Raw genomic sequence first — 12,066 nt, 5'->3', positions numbered from 1 at the left:
ACACTTTTCTGTCTCCCTTCCTGTAAGTGCGAGCTCAGCTCTGGCTTGGGCTGGGGCCTCTCACAGGCACAGGGCACATGGAAACACCTTCCCCTTCCCAGCCAATAAATAGTGCTGACACTGCTGCATGTCCAGGAAAGGACTGAGCTTCCATGTGCCGTGCTCCTGGATGGAGCAGCCCAAGCAGAGCAGGGCCTGATAGTAAAGGGGGAGGGGAGGGGAGGGGAGGGAAATGGCAGAGACTAGGGAGCAGCGTGGGAAGGAGCAGGGACTGGGGAGCTGGGAAGAGGCAGAGATTGGGGGGAGTTTGTGGGGAAAGGCAAAGACTGGGGAGAGCAGGGGGAAGAGGTAGAGACTGGGAGAGTTTGGGGCAAGGGGCAGAGGCTGGGGAAAGCAGAAGGAAGGGGTTGAAACTGGTGGGAGTTTTGGAGAAAGAGGCAAAGGCTGGGGGGAGCTGGGGGTGGGGGCTGCAGGTGTCAGGCAGGGTAGAAAGGTGGCACGAGGAAAAAATGCGTGGAGCAAGGGGGCCACCTGACCCCATCCCCCCTCTCTTAGCCACTGCTTTCTGTTAGGGTAACAATAATTTGGATTTGGGGGAACACTGGATCTTAGGAAGCACTGAATCTGCAGCTGAATAAAAGCTTTAACCTGTGGCCTAGCAGAGCTGCTGACCACAAGGCAGAATGATAGCTAAGCCAGCTATTTGCTTATGCTAAGTAACCATTTTAACGATGTCAACCATTTTTCTGGAAAAAGTAGCAATTAGCTCTGTGTGCTGTGAACCAGCTACATCGAGGAATGAGATGAGATACAGAGGCCCAAAAAAGGTGGAAGATGATACAACATGAGACAGAAAAGCAGACTGGAATGTGGAAAACAACACATAACTGGTAACAGAATCTGGTGAAGAAGCTTTCAGAAGCTTCCAGGATTTGGCCAAAGTCTGCCCACTGACTGAAGAAAAGGAGTCAAGGTCTTAGACATGTGCTCATAACAAGAAGCCATGTAAATGAATGAAATGCATAGGCAATTCCATGATAATGAAGCAAACAGTAAACAGAGGTGGAGCTTGAAATGGGAGAAAAAATGGGTGAAACCAAAGGATTAAGGGTGGAATAAATATTAAGGAGTATAAACCAAAGTGTATAAATATGGGAAAAAAACTATTGCTCATTGCTGCTCCCCTGGTTTCACGGGCTGTGTCTGTGAGGGAGCTCACCCGAAGCTGTCTCCATTTTAAATAAAGCTGTTGTGAGCAATGTGTGCTGGTGTTTGCTCCCTGCTTGCTCTGGCTAATGAGTAACAGGATGTGTGAGCAATTAGACCATTGTCTCCCTAGTCGTTGGACGCCGCACGGAGTTCAGGTCTAAGACTTTCTTTGCTGTCGCAGTTGTGGGGGGAATTTAAGACAACTCTCCAATATTTAGATTCTATATTTAGAAAGTTATAAACACATTTAGAAGTTTTCTATTTATAGAATCTAATTATTGGGGCAGGGGTTATTTTATATTCAGGGTCATCCTATATTTGAGTAAATATGGTAGCTGCCATTGCAGCAGTTACTGAATGCACCAGTGCAATTGGCACTAGGGCACCCTGGTGTTGTTCCAGGCACTGCAGCTGCTCCAGGTGTGGAGCTGCCCTGAAACATCTCTGTATCTCTTGTTGCATTGAATTTAACCTGCTTAATATTTTTTCTGTGTGAATTCCTCAAAAGGAGAATAATTAGGGCTGTGCAAAGCTTTGGCTCATGATTTGGATGCAGAGATGATTAAGATGATTCAGAGGTTGAATCTACAAATCTGAAATGACTTGCTGGAAGCTTTAGGCTTTCTGAATCAATTTGGAGCTTCCGAATTCATTTGGAAAAGATTCAGAAAAGATTCAGAGATTTGGCCATAGGGTATAATGGGGAATCAATTAAATATCTATAACTTTGTTGTCATTTTTCTAATTAAGAAGAAACTTGGAGAGATGGTAGCTATGGATGAGAGCATGATACATGCCAAGATTCAAGGAGATAGGTGTAGGGGTTTCTGAGAAACTGCACCTCACAATTCTGAAAGCAAAACTCAAGTTGTGTGTGTGTGTGTGTTAAGTCAGAGTGGGGTGAAAACAGCACAAATGATAGCTCCTGCTGAGACCACAAAGCTTGCCAGGTTTCAAGGAGATAGGTGTAGAGGTTTGGGGGGAACTTCACCCCTAATTCTTGAAAGCAAAACTCATGTCATATACATGTGTTATGCCACAGTGGGGTCAAAACTGCAGGCATGCTAGCCCCTGTGGATGGCACAAAGCCCACCAAGTTTCAAGGAGATAGGTGCAGGGGTTTGGGGGAAAGTGCACCTCAGGCTGATGGAAAACTCGTGACATGGGTAACACTGTGTGTGTTAAGGCACAGCAGGGTGAAAGCTGCAGGCCTGCTAGCCCCTGCTGCAGCCACGAAGCCTGCCAGCTGTCAAGGAGATGGGTGCAGGGCTTCTGGGTTCCAGGGCCCTGCACCTCTAGCTGCAGACAGGCAAAACTCATGACATGGGTGCTTGTGCAACTGTCTGTCTTTGGGCACATGGTGGGGGGGACTACTGCAGGCCTGGCTGCTAAGCTACTGTTTTACCAATCAATTATGATTCACTCAGGAATCAGCTCAATACAGAGGAGCTAGCTACTAGATAATGAGTTAACGAGCAAGGATTAACACCTACAAAACCAAAAACTAAGGAAAGGAAAGAATCAATACAGAGCCAGGAACCACTTCTGCTCCAAGACAGAGACAGTTACTGTACTTACACAAGCACCCATGTCACAAGTTTTGTCTGTCAGCAGCTAGGGGTGCAGGGCCCCAGAACCCCCCTGCACCAATCTCCTTAACAGCTTGCAGGATTTGTGGCCTCAGCAGGCCTGCAGCTTTCACCCTGCTGTGCCTTAACACACACAGTGTCGTCACCCATGTCACGAGTTTTGCTTGCCCGCAGCTTGAGGTGCACTTTCCCCCAAACCCCTGCACCTATCTCCTTGAAACTTGGCAGGCTTTGTGGCCTCAGCAGGGGATAGCATACCTGCAGTTTTCACCCCCCTGTACCATAACATACACACAGTGTCACCTATGCCATGAGTTTTGCTTGTCCGCAGTTTTCACCCCACTGTGGCTTAACACACACATGTGTGACATGAGTTTAGCTTTCAGGACTTTGAGGTGCAGGTTCCCAGACACCCCTGCACCTATCTACTTGAAACATATTATGCTCTCATCAGGGCCTACTAGCTCTACAAGTTTGTCTTAATCATCCAAAAGACAAGAAATTTATAGATATTTCATTGATTCCCCATTGCACTCTATGGCTAAATCTCCAAATTGGCTCCAAATTTTCTGAAGCAATTTGGCAAATCATATCAGAAAAATGATTTGGATCTCCAAATTGAATCTATGGCATCCAAATTGTCAGAATCCAAATCAAATACTTCCCTATTTGCACAGGCCTAACAATAATATGTTATGTTGTGCATTACTGCAACTAATTTGATATACCTTTTAAGACAAACATACATTCTTAGTTCACTCATCATATACCCATTTATTTGGTCATTCCTTGTTTGGTGGATTGCATTTGGTTTACATTGTTTATTTAAAATATACACATGAAAATTAAAAACAAGGAAATTCAAACCCAGTGCAGCTTTCTAACCTAGTTAGAAAGAAGACTATCAGAAGGATAATATTTAGTTTTCAAATCTTCTTATTCTTCTAGACTGTGAATTCCCATAGCTGGAGACAAAAGTTTCCAGAGGTTTTGTATCTCAAAGTATTGTTTACTTAATCAGATGGACTTGGGCTTTATTCCTTTGAGTTTGTTAGTTGTACTACTTCATGGAAATAGTTTGTAGAAGACAAATGAGAACAATGAATTTGACATACCCCATTCTACAAAGTTACATGCTTAATGCTGATCCAGTGACATTTTCCTAATAAAACAGCGTAAAATATGATAACAAAATAACTGCACTGTCCAGCATCTGCAGTAATTTTTATGGGGACTGTAAGGAGGCGCTCAACCTGCAGCTCAGCCTGAGACCCAGTTGCAGGTAGTCTGCCTGGGTGGAAGGCTGGCAGCAGCTGGAACTGATGAGTGAGTTAAGGTGGATCCAAAAAGAGGCATAAAATCTCCAGGAGTAGAGTACAAAAGGGAGAGAAGGAAGACTTGTGTTGAGGGTACAACACAGTGCTTGGGTTGTATTTTCTACAACATAGTGCATCCTTTCTAAAGTTACAGGTGGGGAAGTGCTCAGCCATTTCCAGGGTCTGTTCCTCAATACTAATTTGGGTAGGAGGGTCACGTTTTTAGGGCTGTGCGAAGCTTCAGTTCATGATTAAATTCAGAGAAGATTTGGCCTGATTTGGAGGCCAAATCTCTGAATCGAATCACTAGAAGCTTAAAACTATCCAAATGATTTGGAGCCTCCAAATCAATTCAGAAAAGATTCAGAGATTTGGAGGTGGTGTTGCAGGGGAAACAGAAACTTAGAAGAGGGAGGGGGACCGGGGGCGGGGGGCGGGGAGGACTGACATCTCTAGCTGGCCAGTGAGTGTGATCTCTCCTGGAGTCTCCTTCCAATCACAGTGTCTGGGGGAGGGACATAGAAAAGGCATAAAAGCCTCTGTCCTCTGGCTTTCTGTCCCTTTTTGTGAGCTGTTTCTATGTGAGTGAGCAACAGCATCTGAAAAGGTACTGGATGGGTTTGGCTTCCTAGTCAGTCGCCTGCTTCTTTTTGTTCTTACAAAGGAGTGGATAGGATATAGCTTAGCTTAGCATTCCTCTACTTTATGTATCCAATTCTTTTCTTTCAATTTATGTTTGTTCTCTTTTTTCACCCCAATACTTTTTAAAAAGAAAGCTCAGTGTTTTCCCTTGCAGTGTGATCCATAACTGTGCAGGGAAGCACACATTATACACATTTACACACATCATAGAAGAAGTAAGATATGCATAGAAGAAGAGATTATATATAGTTATTAATATTATTAGTTATAGTTAGTTTACATACAGACTAAAGGCAACACAGAAGAAGTCAGAGATTCAGATTGAGATTAATACACAGGACTCATAGTCTTAGAAGAAGAAGAAGAAGAAATATTATTTTAGGTACGCAACACAGAACAGCACAGTAAAGAAACACAACACGGGAATAAGTCACATATTTGCAATCATTCCTAATTCATATATTGCATCACAGAAAAATATATCATATATAGCTATTAATCATCAATCATAATCATCATAGCAGAGTCCACACAAAACACATAGTAAGGAAAACACACAACACAAGAAGAAGAAGAAGTCACACATTCACATCCCTAATTCATATATCACACCACAGAAGATGACACCATATATATAGTTATTAATAATCAATAATCATCATAGCAGAGTCCACACACAACACAGTGTAAAGAAAATGCAACACAGAAGAAGTAAGACACACACACACACACACTTTCCAGCACAGGAAAGATTAATATGAAGCGTGGTGGAAAGGCAGGTGCCAGGTCTTCTGGCAGGGGAGGGAGAGGGGCTAGAGGTGGTAGTGGGAGAGCTAGAGCTCTCTATGTGTTAAGACAGTGGGGTCAAAACTGCAGGCTTGCTAGCCGCTGCTGAGGCCACAAAGCTTGCCAAGTTTCAAGGAGACAGGTGCAGTGGGTTTGGGAAAACTGCACCCCAAATTCTTGAAAGCAAAACTCATATCACATGTATGTGTTAAGCCACAGTGGGGTCAAAACCACAGGGGTGGTAGTCCCTAGAGAGGCCACAAAGCCTGCCACATTTCAAGGTGATAGGTGCAGTGGTTTGGGGGGAACTGCACCTCAAGCTGCTGACAGGCAAAACTCATGACAATTTCAAGGAGAAATGCAAGGTGCTGCACCTAGGGAGGAAAAATGTCCAGCACACCTACAGCCTAGGGAATGACCTGCTGGGTGGCACAGAGGTGGAAAGGGATCTTGGAGTCCTAGTGGACTCCAAGATGAACATGAGTCGGCAGTGTGACGAAGCCATCAGAAAAGCCAATGGAACTTTATCGTGCATCAGCAGATGCATGACAAATAGGTCCAAGGAGGTGATACTTCCCCTCTATCGGGCGCTGGTCAGACCGCAGTTGGAGTACTGCGTGCAATTCTGGGCGCCACACTTCAAGAAGGATGCGGATAACCTGGAGAGGGTCCAGAGAAGGGCCACTCGAATGGTTAAGGGCCTGCAGACCAAGCCCTACAAGGAGAGACTAGAGAAACTGGACCTTTTCAGCCTCCGCAAGAGAAGGTTGGGAGGCGACCTTGTGGCTGCCTATAAGTTCATCACAGGGGCACAGAAGGGAATTGGTGAGGATTTATTCACCAAGGTGCCCCCGGGGGTTACAAGAAACAATGGCCACAAGCTAGCAGAGAGCAGATTTAGATTGGACATTAGGAAGAACTTCTTCACAGTTGGAATGGCCAAGGTCTGGAACGGGCTCCCAAGGGAGGTGGTGCTCTCCCCTACCCTGGGGGTTTTCAAGAGGAGGTTGGATGAGTATCTAGCTGGGGTCATCTAGACCCAGCACTCTTTCCTGCCTATGCAGGGGGTCGGACTCGATGATCTATTGAGGTCCCTTCTGACCCTAACATCTATGAATCTATGAATCTATGACATAGATGACCCTGTGTGTGTTAAGGCACAGCAGGGTAAAGACTGCAGGAATGGTGGCCCCTGCTGAGGCCACAAAGCTTGCCAAGTTTCAAAGAGATAAGCGCAGGGGTTTAAGGGACACTGCACCTCAAGCTGCGGACAAGCAAAGCTCATGACATGGATGCTTGTGCAACTGTGTCTGTCTTGGGACACGGGGTTGGGGGGCGGGTGGGCAGACTACTGTAGGCCTGGCTGCTAAGCTACTGTGGTACCAGGTACCAATTAAACATGATTCACACAGGGACCAGCTCAATACACAGTACCTAGCTACTACATAATGACTTAACAAGCATGGATTAACACCTAAAAACCAGGACTAAGGAGAGGAAAGAATCAATACAGACAATCAACTGCCCCAAGACAGACACAGTCAGTTGCACAAGCACCCATGTCATGAGTTTTGTCTGTCAGCAGCTAGGGGTGCAGGGCCCCAGAACCCCCCTGCACTGATCTCCTTGACAGCTGGCAGGCTTCGTGGCTGCAGCAGGGTCTAGCAGCCAGGCCTGAAGTAGGCCTGACTCCCTAGGTACTTCTGCACTTTCACCTGCGCTGCTACATCCCCCCCACCCCACCAACCTGTCCCTCAACCCCTGACACCTCCATTTCTATTTTCTCTGACTGGCTTTCTTGCTTGCATTGCATGCCAGGCCAGCCTCCGGCTTCCTTACTATTCCTTCCATCCAGGACCAGCAGACACACAGACCCAATACAGGTACTTCCTCAGCCTGCCAAAGGTTTTTCAACCTGAAAACTTGCTAAGATACAGTTCTCTAACTATGCAGTTGGCCTACTGAAAGGCACCAGATTGTCTTACCTGTTGTCATGTAAAATTGTGGACTGGTCTGAGGTGGTAGGGGAGGAGGAGACCTCCTTGGGGCACAGAACACTGCTGGGTAGATGCTCCAGCACCAGTGAGGGTGTACCTTAACACACACACACAGCCTCACCCACCCATGTCACAAGTTTTGCCTGTCAGCAACCTGATGTGCCGGGCCTCAGAAGCCAGAACCCCCCTGTACTTATCTCCTTGAAAGCTGGCAGGATTTGTGGCCACAGCAGGGCCTAGCAGTCCTGCAGTTTTCACCCCCTGTGCCCTAACACAAACAGTTGCACAAGCACCCATATCACAAGTTTTGCCTGTCAGCAGCCTGAGGTGCAGACCCCAGAAGCCAGAACCCCCTGCACCTATCTCTTTGAAAGCTGGCAGGCTTCATAGCCTCAGCAGGGCCTAGCATGCCTGCAGTTTTCACCCCTCTACACCTTAACACACACACAGTGTCACCCATGTCATGAGTTTTGCTTGTTGGCATCTTGAGGTGCAGTTTCCCAGAAACCCCTGAAGCTATCCCCTTTAAACTTGGCACGATTTGTAGGCTCAGCAGGTGCTATCCCAGAATCGTTCATCCCACTGTGGCTTAATACATACATGTGACATGAGTTTTAGTTTCAAGAATTTGAAGTGCAGTTTCCCATAAACCCCTGCACCCATATCCTTTCAACTTCTTGGACCTCATAGAATCAGAAGGGGATACCACCCCTGCAAGTTTCATTCAAATCAGGCAAGAAGTGACAAGGTTACAGGCAGGTTTGTGCTTCCTCATTATAGCCTATAGGCGAAACGTCGAAACAGTGTTGTGTCCATGTGGAAATGAAATGGAAGAGTGCTTTTGAAATGAAACAAAACTCAAAATGAAACACTGTCCCATCAAACCAGTGAAGTGCAAGTTGAAATGAAATGGTACTGTTTCACACATCCCTAATAAGTAGATTTTCTTTATCAGTATTTTCCCAGACACGAGTGAACACAAGCTCATTAAGTAAACACATGATTTCTTCATTACATTTTACTCCTTCAAAAGTTTGGTAAATACAGTGGAGGCTAGAGAGTGCCAAACTATGCATGTATGTATAGAGCAATCTCATGCAGAGGATTTGAAGTATGGATTTCTTACAATACATACTGGCTGTTTTAGGAGATTGCAACTAGTACATAGTTTTTCAGATGATATGATTAAAAAAAGCTGGTACAGTTTATACCCTTGGATTGTCTGGCTATTGTGTTCCTCTATTTCTCACTTCTTAAGTTTTTACCAGGTTTTTACATTTAGTCTAACATTTATGTAACTGTTCAATGAATCCTGGGGGTTCAAATGTTTAAAAGAATGGACAGTGTCCTTCTTTCTGCCTTTTGTCACTCATAAATGTTGCAATTTCCCATTGTCAAGGGTTTTCCACATACCAGTACAAAATTGTGACAGCATTTCACAGTGCATTGGTGTCAGTCAAAGTTTTCTATCTCTGCCTCTCTTGCACACAAATACTGGCTATTGGTAAGTGGGTAAATTTTCCAAATGCTCTTAAGTGACTTAGAAGCACAAGTCCCACTGATTTTTATCTGAATCCCACCTTCACTTTCTGGACTCAACAGAGCTTGTGCTCCTAGGTCTTCTGGATGCATTTGAACATTCTACCCTCTACTTCCAGTCGGTAGAGTAAAAAAGGCAGAACAGTCCTACTAAGTAGTATTTTTGCATTTTGCAGGGTTCTTTTAAAATTGAAATAAACTTTTAAATAATTGGGCTGTGTGAAGCTTCAGGTGCTGATTCTATTTGGAGTAGATTTGCCCCAATTTGGTGGCCAAATCTCCAAGTTTGAATTGAATTAAGGGACGAATTAAAAGTACTGGATCAATTTGAAGCTCTCCAAATAGATTCAGCAAAAATTTAATAGAATCATAGAAGTCGGGTCGGAAGGGACCTTGTAGATCTTCAAGTCTGACCCCCTGCCTACACAGGAGGAAAACTGGGCTCAAATGACCCCAGCCAGGTAGGCATCAAGCCTCTTCTTAAAGACCCCCAGGATAGGAGCCAGCACCACTTCCCTTGGAAGTCGGTTCCAGATCCTAGCCTCCCTAACTGTGAAGTTGTTCTTACGGATGTCTAATCTAAACCTACTCTCCAACAACTTGTGGCCGTTATTCCTTGTTATCCCGGGGGGCGCTAGGGGAAACAAGGTCTCTCCCAAACCCTTCTGGTCCCCCCTAGTGAGTTTATAGACAGGCACCAGGTCCCCCGTCAGCCTTCTCTTGTGAAGGCTGGACAGGTTCAGGTCCCATAGCCTCTCATTGTAGGGTCTGCCCTGCTGTCCCTGGATCATGTGGGTGGCCCTCCTCTGGACCCTCTCAATGTTGTCCACATCCCTCTTGAAGTGGGGTGCCCAGAACTGGACACGGTACTCCAGCTGCGGCCTGACCAGTGTCGCCTAGAGGGGGAGGATCACCTTCTTGGATCTACTTGAGATGCAGCTGTGGATACACGATAAGGTCCGGTTAGCCCTGGCAACCCTGACCTCGCATTGTCGGCCCATGTTCATCTTGGAGTCAATATGACTCCAAGATCCCTTTCTGCCTCCGTGCTCTCAAGAAGGGAGTTTCCCATCTTATAAGTGTGCTGCTGGTTACTACTGCCCAAGTGCAGCACCCTGCACTTGTCTGTATTGAAACACATCCTATTTTGTTAGCCCACCCTTGCAACCTATCCAGGTCTTTCTGCAGTCTTTCCCTCCCTACTAGCGTGCCCACCTCACCCCAAATTTTGGTATCATCAGCAAATTTGAACAGGTTGCTTTTCACCCCGTCGTCCAAATCACTGATAAATAAATTGAACAGTGTGGGCCCAAGGACCGAGCCCTGGGGGACCCCGTTGCCCACTTCCCCCCAGGTCGAATATGACCTGTCCACCACCACCCTCTATGACCCTTCAGCCAATTTGCAATCCATCTGACCGTGTAGGCATCAATGCCACAGTTGCCTAGTTTTACAATGAGGATGGGGTGGGAGACAGTGTCAAAGGCCTTGCTGAAGTCCAGAAAGACTACATCCACGGTGACACCTTGATCCAGTGCTTTTGTGACCTGATCGTAAAAGGCAATCAGGTTGGTCTGACATGACCTGCCCCTCATAAAACCATGCTGGTTGCCCTTGAGCATCATCCCCGATGCCAGCCCAACACAGATGTGCTTCTTGATGATCTTCTGTGACAGGTAGCCCACTCTAGGCCAACCTTAATGTGGCCCGCACACCTGTTCCTGGGGCAACCACCCGCCTACTGGCCTGCCATGCCTTGTTATTAATTGATTAATCGGTGTTAATTAGCAGGAGGCTGCCCTTGTACTACCCCGCTGCTAGGGGCGTTATCTGCAACTCTGTTTCCTCCCCTACACCGCAGTCCACACCTCGCCGATGGAATAGCTGTTGTCTCAGCTCTATCACTATCTGGTCCCTTCCTGTTCTCTCTCGGGCCTTTCTTCCTTTGATGTGCACTCCCTCTGGTGCTAGGGCTCTCTCCGGCCCTATCTCACTCTGTGCCCTCTTCTCTGGGGCCTTATCTACAATGCTGCCCCCTCCTGGGGCTCTCCGTGCCCACACTTGGGCTTCCCAGTAAGGCTGCCCCCTATCTGGGGCTCTCCATGACCAACTTGGGCTCCCCGATAATGTTGCCCCCCTTTTCTGGGGCTCACCATGCTCACACTTAGGGGGCAACATCATTAGGAAGCCCATCTGGGGCTCACAGTGCCCACACTTGGACTCCTCAATTATGCTGCCCCTTATCTAGGCCTCACGGTGCCCAACTTGGGCTTCCTAATAATGCTCCTCTCTGGGGCTGGGGTTTATGTACCCCGTACGCTGCACCCCTACTGGCACTGGGGTCCCCACGCTACTGTGGGTCCCCTACGAGGCCTCTTTCAACCCCTAATAGCCTCACCCAAACCACCGGTTCTAACAACAACAAAACACAAGCCCCTGGGCTATAACATAAATTAAATCTACCTGGCTGAAACAACATTGCTCAAGCATCTTAGAGCTGCCATAAGCTGTACCTGCGGCCAGGCTTCTTCCTGCACCCTGGCTTACGGAGCTCCTGCCTCTCTGGCTGCTGGCAGGAAACTGGCTCTGGCCTCCTGTCTGTACTTTATATAGGAGTCAGGCCCTGCCCCTTTCCATCAGCTGACCTCCAGGTTGCCCTGGCAACCCACAGCTGGGCTCCTTATTCCCTGCTAGGGCTCTTTCCCTGGCAGTTTCCCCTCTCTAGGAGCAGGGCACCTCAGTGCTCTGTGACATCTTCTCAAAGAGTTTCCCCAGGATTGAGGTAAGACTGACGGGCCTATAGTTGCCCGGGTCCTCCCTCCTACCTTTTTTAAAGATGGGGACCACATTGGATATCTTCCAATCATCTGGCACCTGGCCCGAGCACCACGAGCGCTCGTAAAGCCATGCCAAGGTCCCTGCAATATACGGTATTTCCTCTCATACACCTCCCCCTTATAAGGGGATGTGATGTGAGAGTGACATGCA

Source organism: Alligator mississippiensis, chromosome 16 (genome assembly GCF_030867095.1).
Source record: "Alligator mississippiensis isolate rAllMis1 chromosome 16, rAllMis1, whole genome shotgun sequence".
Lineage (NCBI taxonomy): Eukaryota > Metazoa > Chordata > Crocodylia > Alligatoridae > Alligator > Alligator mississippiensis.
Note: the sequence above shows the minus strand (reverse complement) of the source record.